A 15,000-nucleotide genomic window follows, 5' to 3' on the forward strand; every position below is an offset into this window, starting at 1 on the left:
AGGCTGTGTGTCCGTGGCCGTGCTGAGACACTGGCCGGTATTCTTAGAGGTCCTGGGGTCTCGCTAGGAATATTTTCACGGCCAAGGAGATGATTAGTCGACATTTTAATGGTATGTCTTCTTCTTTTTAGATGACGAACTTTTTTTCATATCATCAGTACGACCTAACATCACTTATCGTAACCTAACGTAACTTCATCTCATGTAACCTCACCTACATTGTCGAAATTCTATGGTTAAAATGAACGATGGAAACGTTTAAGAATTGTGATGGTAGAGTTGACTGATTAAGGAACTTAGATACAATATTGCTTTCACTCATAGCAGTAAACGCTTTCATGAATTTCTTATAAGATATAGTTTTGTCTTGAAAGTCAGCTAAAATTCCGATATTGAGAGTTAATGGAAAAATATATATGTTCATAATATTGTAAAACTCATATTTGTCGAGCTAAATACCGAAAAAGTCTACGTATAATCTCTACATTCTTTGATGATTAATGGTCACAACACAATCTCACTATGTAATTTCAAGACATATCCGGTTAACATACACACTGTCCCTGCATGAGACTGACAGAGACAGACTGGGCAGAAAAAGAGTGAGAGGAACACCAGATAAACTGAGGAAGGAGAGAGATATAAGAGAACGGGGAAGCAGAAACATCAATAATTATAGTGGAATAGCAAAAATATGAACTGGAATATGGAAGAGCAGACAGTGTGTGTGTGTGTGTGTGTGTGTGTGTGTGTGTGTGTGTGTGTGTGTGTGTGTGTGTGTGTGTGTGTGTGAGGGGCGGGTAGGGTGAGGACAGACCGCGAGGATGAGACAGAGCGATGCAAGAGAGGCGAGCGTTGGCCTGGAGCTTGTCTGCCGCAGAATTCCACAAAGCATGTTATTGTGTCGAAGACTTTGCGGTCGTTCCAGAAACCTGCTTGTTTCAGTTTCACTCGAGTGATTCAGTTTCATTTCAGTGTTCCCAACTTGCGTCCAGTTCCATTCCATTTCTTCGCATCGCTTTTGTTTCGACGGAATCCATCTTTTCTTCTATACTTTTCTTACTTGTGTTGATTGTGTTTGGAGTGTTCAGTAACCCTCGCTTACTGACAAACATACACACACGCACGCGCACGCACACGCACACACACACACACACACACACACACACACACACACACACACACACACACACACACACACACACACACACACACACAGACACACACACACACACACACACACACACACACACACACACACACACACACACACACACACACACACACACACACACACACACACACACACACACACACACACCTCATTAGTTGCCGTGAGGCCACTATAAATCATGTTTTGTACCCATATGTATAAATAGTAAAGTTGTTTTGCCTGAGTGAATGCCTATGTATGTGCTTGTACGCATGCTAGTATGAAAGTAGGCACACACACACACACACACACACACACACACACACACACACACACACACACACACACACACACACACACACACACACACACACACACACACACACACACACACACACACACACACACACACACACACACACACACACACACACACACAAAATCAATCTTTCCCAGCACGTCATATATCATAAGACAGGTATATCGCCATCAATTAACACGCCTCTGATAAAGCAGTCTATATGCAAATTCCTTGCTAAATATACTCTGACAGGTCAATAGCCAGTCGCCTCCAGGACTCGTCTCTCAGACTTAAATTATCAGTCTAAACTCCAGCCATCAGGACCTCAAACACAAGACATTGAATAAGATTTGAATGACAATAAGGGGCCGAGTATTGCGCCTCTCCTTGTACAGGTATGCAAATCACACCTGCTGAGAACACACGCGCCCTCCTCAGCTTTTCCCTATAATAGCTACCGTTTCCTGCTCTCCTCCTCCTCCTGGTGATGACCTGACATGACCTCCTGATGACCTGAGACGACTGGCATGACCCCTAACGAGAGAAGGTGATCGGAGGGGCCCATTTAACTTCTCATTAAGTGTCATTTGCAATTACAAGACATAGGCAACTCCTCCCTTCGTCCCTCCTTCCTTCTGTCTCCCTTCCACGCCCTCTTCTCTCCGCCTTGAGGTCCGTTCCTTCCCTCTTACTTCCCTTCTCTTCCCTTTCCTTCCCTCTCCACCTTGGGCGCAAGACAATGTCATTCCTACAGCTCAGGCCACGAGGGATCTTGATGTGTATGAGCTGATGGCAGAAGGGAGGGAATGGCAAGGACTCTTGGCACGGCGGGGCAGAGGGCGCTAACATGTGTATTCATAAATAAAGCTTTTTTCTGTCCCTTCTGTGATTTGGGTGTTTACATTAAATTCTGGGTCGTGGCCTGGCCAGGAGAGATTAAAGATAAGAGATTAAAGGAGTGGGGAATGGAGGGGGGGGTCAGGTCAGCTCCAGTTACACTCAAGTTAAAGGGTGAGATTAGAGCAGGTCATTTTTAAAAGTGAGATAGTGTCAGTGCGGGGATGGCGGCGAGATCGCGACTCGAAGGACAAGAATAGGCCACCTCATGGGGAAGGTGATGACCTCTGGAGGGAGGGAAGGAGAGAAGGAAGGAAGGGAGGAAGAAAGAAAGAAAGAAAGAAAGAAAGAAAGAAAGAGAGAGAAATAGATAGATAGATAGATAGATAGATAGATAGATAGATAGATAGATAGATAGATAGATAGATAGATAGATAGATAGAGAGAGAGAGAGAGAGAGAGAGAGAGAGAGAGAGAGAGAGAGAGAGAGAGAGAGAGAGAGAGAGAGAGAGAGAGAGAGAGAGAGAGAGAGAGAGAGAGAGAGAGAGAGAGAGAGAGAGAGAGAGAGAGAGAGAGAGAGAGAGAAAGCATAATACGAAATAAGAAAGAACAGGCAAACATAAAGCAAGAAAGAAAAGGGATAAGAAATGTATTAAAAGAAAGCAGGGGTGAATAAAAAAAAGTGGCATAAGAAAGAAAAGACGAAAATGAGAGGGATAGTGGATTTGAAAGCCATTTTAAGTAAGAAAGGAGGAACGGAATGAAGCAAGTAAGAATTAAATTATAAAGAAAATAATGATGGAACGATGAAAAAAAAGGACAGTGAAAAAGATAATAGATTTGGATATGATAACACTATATAAGAAGACCATACGCTTTAATGAGGTAAATATCGATGTGTACACCACCGCAACAGTTGACACTGGTACTGCCCAAGTAAATAACATCACTGATTGGAAGAATAGTAGAAGAGAATCACGCAGGAAATATGGCAAACTAGAATCCCATTGATAACCACGCGCCGAATATGCACTCCGGGTTATCCTATCAACACAAAAGGCAACATGTGAGCTGTAGCCTGAGTAGAGTTATTATAGACACATTTATCTTACATATCAAATCTACGCAGTTATTCTTCATGTTTCAATAAGGTGGAGATGGTCGCCCTATGATACATTTCAGTGTTGATAGGAGTTCATTTCTTTTCCTTTGGTATTTGAGGAAGTACTCTATACACTGTCAGCCTCCCCTTCATGACACAGAGTAACGAATATCAACGGACCATTACGTTGTTTCCAGGTTGGTTGATTACACTAATCCACACTAACTTCCGCCGGCAGTAGAGAAAGGACAGCACAGTGAAATGCTCCTACCTACCATCCTCACCACTCCTCTCCCTCTCCTGTCACTATACCTGTCACCTAACTACCATACTATCACAATACATTGCCTCTAACACTACCACTCCACGTCATCAGAATACGCCATCTTTATTACCACCACTTCATCACTACCATGTCGCTTCACTACGATGTCACCACCACCACCACCAGTCTCCAGGCCCTGTTCCCGCCAGCAGCAGCAGCAGCAGCGAGGCTCACCACCCCGGCTGATGGAGGCGCCTGATGGGGGCCACGAGGCAAATGTTGGGAATAACAGTGAAAAATCGCATCGAGTTGAGAGGAAGGGAGGAAAGGGAGAGGAGGAGAGGGAGGGATGACGGGAAGGAGGGAAGGTAGGGAGAGATGGAGGGAGAGGAAAGGGGAAGAGGGAGTAGAGGTGATGCATTTGAAGGGAGGAGGGGATGAACCAAGATATTAAAATAAATGAGACGAAAGGGAAAAATGGCACAAATGGAAAGAGAGTTAAAGAGAGAGGGAGTGAGAGGAAATACTGTGAATGACAAAAATATGAGAATTCAACTCAAGCCTTCGTTTGTCTGCCTTGCTGGGGCTTATCCCACGCAGCGCCCTCTGTCGCCCAGCGGTGGTCTGGCGGAGGACTCATGGTGATGAAGGGCAGCACAGAGGGCACCCTGCCACGCCCTGCGCTATGTTCCTGGCAGAGGGTTTATGTACTTGTCTTCGTATTGACATAACTAATATATAAACACTTTGAAAATATAATCCTGGAAAGTTTGAAAATTGCTCGAGAATTTCTGATATAAATGAAAAAATATACGCACGTTAGCAAAAAAAAAAAAAAAAAACATTAACTAAAAACGTGGCAATAATAGCCGTAGATTATTAAACAATTAACAAAACTATTATACCTGGGAAAAAAAAAGTCTTACACATCACACGAAAAGACACAATGGAAATGATACATAAAAACAACTTTTCTCCACACTCCAAATACAAAATTCATAAAAAAATATCATTCATAAAGTACAATGATAGCTGTGGAGGAAGAAATATGAACTTTCATATACGAACAACTGAAGTGAAAAAGATGTGAACTGCAAAGGGAGAAAGATGAGAGAGAGAGAGAGAGAGAGAGAGAGAGAGAGAGAGAGAGAGAGAGAGAGAGAGAGAGAGAGAGAGAGAGAGAGAGAGAGAGAGAGAGAGAGAGAGAGAGAGAGAGAGAGAGAGAGAGAGAATGAAAATGAAATAAAACAGGAAGAGAATTGACGGTCAAGGTGAAGATATATCGTGGTGGGAAAGAGAGTGGAGAGAGAGAGAGAGAGAGAGAGAGAGAGAGAGAGAGAGAGAGAGAGAGAGAGAGAGAGAGAGAGAATGAAAATGGAAAATAATATGCTACCATCAATTAAAACACACCTACTACCTCTCTCTCTCTCTCTCTCTCTCTCTCTCTCTCTCTCTCTCTCTCTCTCTCTCTCTCTCTCTCTCTCTCTCTCACACACACACACACACACACACATTACAAACCTAACACCACTCACATAATATCTCTACAAATACAACAAAAAATTACATTGAATCTTAAACTTTTTCTCTCGCACTTTCTTTTTTTTTTCTTTGGCCCGTCTAACCTTTCCTCGCATTTCTCAGCAGCGTCGGCAGAAGGAACAATTTATATCCACACGACATGACTTAACACCCTCGTTGGTGATACCCGCACCATCCTGATTTGTCTGTCTGGCTATGCAAATTACAATTCAGGGAGGGAGGGAGGGAAGGAGGGAGGGAGGGAGGGAGGGAAGAAAGGAGGGAGGGGTCTCAGTGCTATCCCAGGATCAGGACACGACCTAAGGATCATGGCATTTGTCACTCAACGGGACTGTCGCAAGATGTCCCTGCTTTTTTTCTCTTCCTCCTCCTCCTCCTCCTCCTCCTACTCTCCCTCGTCCTTCGTTCTGTCTGTCTTTTTGTCCGTCCGTCTGTTTGTCTTTTTTTTCTCTGTTCTCTGATTCCATCCGTTAGTCCGTCTGTCTGTCTGTCTGCTTCTGTTTGCTTGTCTCTCTCTCTCTCTCTCTCTCTCTCTCTCTCTCTCTCTCTCTCTCTCTCTCTCTCTCTCTCTCTCTCTCTCTCTCTCTGTGTGTGTGGGAGGAAGGATCCTTTCTTTTCTCTCCTTTCTTGTATGTCTGTCTGTCTTTCTGTTCCCATGTCTGTCTGTCTGTCTGTCTCTCTCTCTCTCTCTCTCTCTCTCTCTCTCTCTCTCTCTCTCTCTCTCTCTCTCTCTCTCTCTCTCTCTCTCTCTCTCTCTCTCTCTCTCTCTCTCTCTCTCTCTCTCTCTCTCTCTCTCTCTCTCTCTCTCTCTCTCTCTCTCTCTCTCTCTCTCTCTCTCTCTCCTCCTCCTTCCTTCCTCCTTCCTTCCCTCCACAATTGGCGGTCTTGCTTCCTCCTCGTGGCGAGAGGGCAAGGGCGTCTGTAGGGGGAAAACCGTTTTCTATTTGCCTCACTTTTTGTCCTCTGTCTGGGGATGCTATTTCACTTATTCAGGAAAGTTACATATATTTTTAGTAGGTATATTTAAATTGGAGAATGTACTGAGGGAAGGAGAGATGTATTACCTTTTTTCTATCATAATACGTGCAATACTTTTCAGAACAATATTAATCATTTGTTTTTTTTCAGTTTTTATTTATCATTATTTTCTTTTTCTTAGGGAAGTTTTAAAGTAAGGAAATCTTCAACGTTACAGGGATATCATCTGAATTAAAGGAAGTATGGATCGATCCCGTGTAGTTTTATCTTTTTATCTTTTTATCCTCTACCTGCTATGAGTCTAGTTAACTTTAGTAAACTATTGTGGTGGGGATTAAGGAGTCAAAGGATTGGTGGGGTATTACTTGCAATCTTATATCTGTTGAGTGAAATATAAAGTTATCAAAATGAAATAAAGAGTTGCAGAATCATTAGTAGTCAAGAGTTAAAAATTCGTAGCCAAGAGTTAAAATTTCATCTTTGCATATTGTATGAAAACAAAAGCTCTGAGTCATTTTCAGAAGAGCTGGAGCACAGATTATAAGGAAAGTGATGCGGTAAGATTGACTGTAGCACAATGAAGGAATAGAACAAGAGAATGGTAACAGTGACAGGCAATAGAAGAGGATCCGTGCGTGCTTTGGGATCAGAGGGGTCTCTAAGCGCACGGGTTCGAATCCTGTCTACGGTCTGAGTGTAGGTTGGGCTTCCTCACTCGGGGCAACGGTTTCCTAGCGGGTGGGCTTTGAAATAGGTGGTACCCTTAATACGTATCCCCTTTAGCCCATAAATTCACGTGAAAAGCCCACATGGTATAAAAAAAAAAAAGTTGCAAAAGAAAAATCAATAATAGCAAAAGGAGGACGTAAAATGGGAGCGATAAAAAAAAGAGAAAAAAATATAAACTTGTAAAAAAAAATATATAAATGCAGAAAAATTTAAATAGTAAATAAAGAATGGTAAAGAAAGCAATAAAACAGATTGCCGAAGATAATGAAGGAAAGAGGTAAGAGAAAAAGAAAACAAAATACATAAAAAGGAATGGTAATGGGTGACAAAAAGCAAGGTTATATAAAAAGAGGAAAAAAAAAAGTGAGGAAAATGACTGACTGACTGACTGTTTGAGGGATTAACTGAAGGAGTAAATCTTTCGTATCGTAATGAGTTGAAAAATCAAAACGAATGACGAAGAAAAAAATAAACGATATACTCAGAAAAGAAAGGATGGGAACACAAGATGAGAAAAAAAAAAAAAGAAAAATAAAATAGAAAGAAAAAAAAAACGCGCAAAATTTTCTATCCAAACCTCTACAAAAATAAATTCAAACCCCAAAAATGAAAAGAATCACTAAAACAAAAGAAATAATAAACTCCGAAGAGAGACGACGAAAGGAGGAAGTGAAAGAGAAAAAGGGAAAGAGAAAAAAAAAGAAGGAAGAAACGCTCAGAACTTTCTATCCAAACCTTTCCTCCAGTCTCATTACTTCATAAATAAAACCTTATCTTCTCGGAGTAATCAGTGTCTTACAATACGAGAGAGAGAGAGAGAGAGAGAGAGAGAGAGAGAGAGAGAGAGAGAGAGAGAGAGAGAGAGAGAGAGAGAGAGATTAGAAATGGTAATCAGAGGACGAGGCAGTGTCGCTAATCATCCAGGAATGTCAATATAGGCGTTACGACACGAGTAAAAAGAAGCGAAATTAGCTCAAAGTAATGCCTCTTAAGACTCGCAATTAAAGGCGTTAATATTAAAAACTTTTCGTCTGGATAATGAGGAAAGAGAGAGAGAGAGAGAGAGAGAGAGAGAGAGAGAGAGAGAGAGAGAGAGAGAGAGTAAAGTTGGAAGCCACGCACGACTTTCATTTCACTCATCTCTTTTATATTTGGATTGTAAGGAAATAAGGAAACAAACGAACCGCTGAAAGACATAAGGGTTTCTAGTTACTATAGTTATCCCTTCCCAGGTGTCCATCAGCGTCCCTATGCACACCTGGGGGAAGACACACTGCCAGGGAGATTGTGTGGAGTCAGCACCCAATGAAACATAAGTGCCTGCCAGGTTAAGAGCCTAAGGAAAGCTGCAAGAAAGAGGTCTGCACTCGAAGCCCCGTGTGTAAAGTATTCATAATTGTGTCTATGCATAAGTCATAGAAATTCATCTGATCTTCTCCATAGCCTTCAATTGATTCAATATTAATATTTTGATTGCTGAGTTTTTTCCCACTTCTACTACTATACTGTTGCCACTACTACTACTACTACTATTACTACTACTACTACTACTACTACTACTACTACTACTACTACTACTACTACTACTACTACTACTACTACTACTACTACTACTACTACTACTACTACTACTACTACTACTACTAACTGCTACTACTACTACTACTACTACTACTACTACTACTACTACTAAAACTAATAAAAAAAATCTTGCCTTGAACCTAATCCTAGACATGAAAATTCCACCACAAGACTGAGTAACATTCAACTACAAACAAATATAAAGAGATGAGAAGAGAGGCAACACTCGCAGACACTACGTACACAAATCAATAAGAAAAACGAAATGAACAAATACAAAATACACACACTAAAAAAAATAAAAAGTACCTCACAAAATGGAGAGGAGGTGGACGCAAGAGAAGGAGAAAAGAAAGAACACACACAGGAGGGGAAAAAGAACATTTGCATTCCTTGAATATTCCAAAACTCAGCCTCATTTGAATCTCCTCAAAATGGCACTTTAATGTCCACCCGATGAAAAGTACCGAGTAAAGTTTCAGTTTCAGCCCCGGAGATTTTTGGACCACAAGCGAATCAGAGAGAGAGAGAGAGAGAGAGAGAGAGAGAGAGAGAGAGAGAGAGAGAGAGAGAGAGAGAGAGAGAGAGAGAGAGAGAGAGAGAGAGAGAGAGAGAGAGAGAGAGAGAGAGAGAGAGAGAGAGAGAGAGAGAGAGAGAGAGAGAGAGATAAAAATATCAGTTACCTTTACGAGGTTATTTGTTATAAGCTACACAATCTAATCAATAGCAAGAAAGAGAGAGAGAGAGAGAGAGAGAGAGAGAGAGAGAGAGAGAGAGAGAGAGAGAGAGAGAGAGAGAGAGAGAGAGAGAGCTCAAAAGATTGCAGAACCATGAATAATAGAAAATGACAACCAATGCAACGCGATGTGGATTCAGGGAGAAGGCAGGATTGGGGCCGAGGAGGACAAGGAGGACGAGGAGGACGAGGAGCACAAGGAGGACAAAGGAGTGACTAGGACAAGGGGACAGAGGACAAAGAAGTGAGGGAGGATTAGAAGGGCAACGTTAGCAAGAAACATGAGGAAAAGAAGGAAATGAAGGAAGAATCAAGGACAAAGAGGACAAACAGGACAAGGAAGACAAATGACGAAGAAAGGAGGAGAGGGGGAGGAGGAGAAGGAGGACGAAGGGAACAAGGAGGACAAGGAAGCCAAATCAACACACAAGCACTAATGAATCTTTTATGAGTTGGCGGAGTCGTGCTCGTTACCATCAGCGAGACATTGTTGTCGCGGCGTTAATATTATGAGGCGAGGAAACTCCCGCCATTCCCGCCCTGACACACCCGCCCTTCAGACCCAAAGTCCCGCGACGCACACCCGCGATATGATTACAACCCGACCGACAGAACCCATTCCCGCCCCTGCGAACCCTTGGCGGAAGACTCACACTCGCCTGACTGCTTCTCGAGGGTTCATATCATTCCGACACCTGACCTTCGACGCAGTTTTCACCCCAAGACCAAACGGCGCTGAAGTCGAGGTTGGCGCGCGTCGTGGCCCCGCTGGGAGGCTCCTTGGAAGACCCTCTCCTGTAGGTTGTTATGACGAGGCGTTATTATTACGAAAGCATTACCGAGGCCCATGGCAGCCGTTATTAATTGAGAAATGTTCGATAATCACCGGGCATTATCGGTCATTATTTGGGCGGGAGGAGGACGGGAGGGACAGTGTTAATGCTTCATTGTGCAATTGTCATCAGCGGGAAGGTTAATTTGTCCGCTAGAAAGAGAGAGAGAGAGAGAGAGAGAGAGAGAGAGAGAGAGAGAGAGAGAGAGAGAGAGATCAACGTAGCCCAAAACAGTAACACACTAACTCAGGCTCTCTTCCCTCCTCCTGTTCCTCCTCCACGGGCGAATTAGACAATTATTCAGCATGCAAATTGAGAATCTTAAGCTTTGCATTATGACTCCTGTTACGAATAGGCGAAGTTTCACGCGTGTCTTTAATTGAGTTCAGGATCCTTTTAATGACGTTGGGAAGGAAGGAGCGAGCCAGAGAGAGAGAGAGAGAGAGAGAGAGAGAGAGAGAGAGAGAGAGAGAGAGAGAGAGAGAGAGAGAGAGAGAGAGATTGCAAACTTTAGAATAAATACTTTCGGCTGACATAAAATAACAAAGATTGAAGTATCAGTGACAAATTATTCCATCACTCCTTCCTTCCTTCCTTTCTCCACCTTCACACACACACACACACACACACACACACACACACACACACACACACACACACACACACACACACACGCTGGACGTCTCCTACAACAGTTTGTCTCTTGGAACCAGCTTCTATCAGCAGCCGCAGTGGTTCTATACTTTAACATGTGCAATCTTCCTGTCTCGATGGAATGATGCACCAACGCACCACATTATTATAGAGAATCCGCGCCCTTTCATTAGCCATCACGGAGCAGCGGTAGCGAAGGAAGTGAGGCGGTGGTGATGCCTTTAATTCGCTTCACCTGTCACCGCTGCTGGAAAATGAATAAATATGCGAGGAATGAATAAGTAAAGTATGAAGAGGAGAGAAGTTGAGAGGAGAGAGGGGAAAGGAGAGGAGAGGAGAGATGATGAGAGGAGAGAGAGAGAGAGAGAGAGAGAGAGAGAGAGAGAGAGAGAGAGAGAGAGAGAGAGAGAGAGAGTAAAGTAAGGCAGGCGGGTAGGTCGGTAACTAATTGTATTCTAAAAGGACATTGTTTGTGAGTGTGACGTGCATAGGGAAGGAGTGAGAAAAGCGTGACTCTCTCTCTCTCTCTCTACACGACCCTCAACTGGCGCATCCCTCCCCCTTGTTAATTCGATTTGATTTATCCTGCTACCATCTGTTGACTGAAAGCGCAAATTCAATTGAGGTGTGTTAGCAAGCGCCGCAGATAAACCATCAATTGTGTAAATCCATTATTTTTTTTATTTCTCTCTCTCTCTCTCTCTCTCTGGTCATCTCTTTGTAATTCTATCTGAAATGGAATGAGAGAGAGAGAGAGAGAGAGAGAGAGAGAGAGAGAGAGAGAGAGAGAGAGAGAGAGAGAGAGAGAGAGAGAGAGAGAGAGACAGCACACAGAAAGAGACATACACACATACATATATCAGATAGACAGACAGACAGACAGACAAACAGATAGGCAAGCACATAGACAGACGTACTAAAACAATCACTAACCTACATAATTTTTCACACCTGTAGTAAATAAAAGAAAAAGAAAAAAAACAAACAAACTGGAAGAAAGTCATAACATTTTCTTTCCCAAACGTGTCATGACTGTGGAAGAGGAGAAGGTTAATTTAGTAGTGGTGGTGGTGGTGGTGGAAGTAGTAGTAGTAGTAGTAGTAGTAGTAGTAGCAGCAGCAGAAAGTGTATCAGTATCTGCATCAGTGGTAAAGAGGATGATGTGAAAATGAAGACAGCCACGTACGTGAATATAATGCATTCAGAGGCGAGTGAGGATAATGAGCAGTGTGTGTGAAGGTTACGGAATGACAGATGAATGCCAGCCATCGATGATTCAGCAGCCCTAACCAAGTCACTGAAGAGGGGAGCATCTTCCATTACTCTTTGATGTAGACTCTTCCACCACCAGTCAAAGTAAATAACCTACCTAACCTGCTCTCTCTCTCTCTCTCTCTCTCTCTCTCTCTCTCTCTCTCTCTCTCTCTCTCTTTCTTTTCTGTGTGTGTTTGTGTTGAGAAAGAGAGAGAGAGAGAGAGAGAGGACACTCAGTGTAGTGCAGTGCGTGAATAGTGATAGTGAAGTGAAAAGAATAGTGCTCCATTTACATGCTGACCATCTTGTATATTATCTATTTTTAAGTCTTGTAAATATTGTAGAAAAATAGATTGTAGTACCCTTAGAATAGGTAGCACACGACAGTGCGCCTTTGGGTACATGTTCTTCTGTAAAAATTATGTTTAAATAAAAAAAAGAGAGAGAGAGAGAGAGAGAGAGAGAGAGAGAGAGAGAGAGAGAGAGAGAGAGAGAGAGAGAGAGAGAGAGAGAGAGAGAGAGAGAGAGAGAGAGAGAGAGAGAGAGAGAGAGAGAGAGAGAGAGAGAGACAGATAGATTGATAGATAGAGAGAGAGATAGAGAGAGAGAGAGACAGACACTGACAACTCCTCTGACACTCTTTGTGACGTGACACTCAGTAGTGCAGTGCGTGAATAGTGAGTGAAGTGAAACGAATAGTGCTCCAGCATGCTGACCATCTTGTATATTATCTATTTTAAGTCTTGTAAATAGAAATAGATTGTAGTACCCTTAGAATAGTAGCACACGACAGTGCGCCTTTGGGTACATGTTCCTTTGTATTAAGTTTTGTTTAAAGAGAGAGAGAGAGAGAGAGAGAGAGAGAGAGAGAGAGAGAGAGAGAGAGAGAGAGAGAGAGAGAGAGAGAGAGAGAGAGAGAGAGGTTGTAGAGACAAATGAATGATAGACAATAGCTTAATAATGGAGGAAGGCTTCGGACCAGGAGTCATGCATATAATAGGAGGCAAAATAAGATAACGTCACAACTACGACTCGAAATCCAGGGAGGGACGGAAGAATGTTTTTGTAAAGGTATTATACAACGCTGCTGAGTCTGTGTCGATACTTAGAAAAATGAAAGAGAGAGAGAGAGAGAGAGAGAGAGAGAGAGAGAGAGAGAGAGAGAGAGAGAGAGAGAGAGAGAGAGAGAGAGAGAGAGAGAGAGAGAGAGAGAGAGAGAGAGAGCAAAAATAGAAAACCTTTGATATAATAGGTCAATTTAAGTGTCATTAATAAAAATCAGAGCAAAAGAAAACAATAACAAGCAATGGAAAGGTAACACACACACACACACACACACACACACACACACACACACACACACACACACACACACACACATAATGGTTCCTAATGGCGACTTCGTGCATTAGCGGCGCCCTACTGAGGCTCGTCTGTCTAGGGTGGACGGAAGAGGCTCTGGGGGTTCCTCTAGTACGTGCCCTTATCCCCCCCCCTCCCCCTCTTCTCCCTTCTTTCAATCCTCCTCAACCCCCTCTTCTCATTTCCCTTCCCGTCTCTCATTTTCTCTTTTCTTCGTTACCATTTCCCTTTTCTGTCTTCCCTTCTTTTCTCGTTTCATAATTTCTCATCCTCCTCTTCTCTTTTTTTCTTCCACTTTTCTTAAATTTTCTCCTTTCTTCACTTTTTCTATTCCAATTTTTCTTCCTTCCTTCACTCCTTCATAATTTCTTACTCATTTTTAAACTGTTTTTCTTCCCCATTCCTTTTAGTATTCTTCCTCCCTCCCTCCCTGTTTTTTTCCTTCATCTTTCTCATCATCATTCCCTCATTGACCGACCTTCCTTCACTTCCCTATACCTCTCCTTTCGTTTTACTCCCCTCTTCCTTCCTTCACTAGTTTTCATGTCTTCTAACCTCTTTTCATCATCTCTCTCTCTCTCTCTCTCTCTCTCTCTCCACTTTCTTATTTCTCTACCGTCCTTTCAGTTTTCCCTTACTCCATTTCCTCTTACTTCACATTCCACCCTTACTCATCTTACTCCACCCTCTCTACCCTCACGTCCATTCATCCCTCTCCCTTCATCCCTCCCTCGCTCCCCAAAGTGCACATCCTCCCCGTTACCATAAACCCCAAACACCCCTGAAAACCCGCCCCCCTTGTAAAGCACAAGCAGCAGTGTCCCTTTTCCCTCCCCCCCTTCACCCTTCCCCTTCCCTTAAAACACTCCAGGCCCACTTAACTGTAAATTCAAATGGTCTGTACATCATTTACACTTTTCCTCTTCGTAAAACACCCTGACCTTTCCTTCCTGCACCCTCCCCTACACTGTACACCCTCACCATACACCAGAACGCACCCCAGACAAGCTCCCAACCACCCACTTCCACCCCTCCCTCACCTCTGATCCCCTTCCACTCTCTCTCTGTCTCTTTCTCTCTCCCCGTGGACTGCTTGATTATCCTCTTATTTGGCTACCTTTTCATTAGCCTGTTGAGGGAGAGAGGGAGGGAGGGAAGGGAGGGACGGGACGACACACACGACTGGACAGCCGCTGAAATAATTGATGGAGTGTCCGGCGGGGCTCAGGTGCGGGTGGTCCAGGAGGCGAGGCGAGGCGAGGCGTTATAATTAATACTCGCCTGTCACTTTCTACCCCAAGAGAGTGCGGATGACCTCCCGCCCTCCCTCCTATACCGCTGCCCTGTCATTCCCTCCCTCTCTTGTTGTGTCTCCTCTTCTTCCCCCAAGCCATGTAGGTGGTATTCTGAGGGCCAAATGAGAGAGAGAGAGAGAGAGAGAGAGAGAGAGAGAGAGAGAGAGAGAGAGAGAGAGAGAGAGAGAGAGAGAGAGAGAGAGAGAGAGAATTTGGATACAGATTTAAATAATATATGAAACTACTACTACTACTAGTTCTGCTATCATTAATATTTCTAAAGTAGCTTCTGCCACCATTAATACTGTTAAAAATATTAACTTATTATTCTTACAACTATATTTTACAAGTATCACTATTATTATCTACATTAATACT

This window comes from Portunus trituberculatus, chromosome 18, assembly GCF_017591435.1.
Source record: "Portunus trituberculatus isolate SZX2019 chromosome 18, ASM1759143v1, whole genome shotgun sequence".
NCBI lineage: Eukaryota > Metazoa > Arthropoda > Malacostraca > Decapoda > Portunidae > Portunus > Portunus trituberculatus.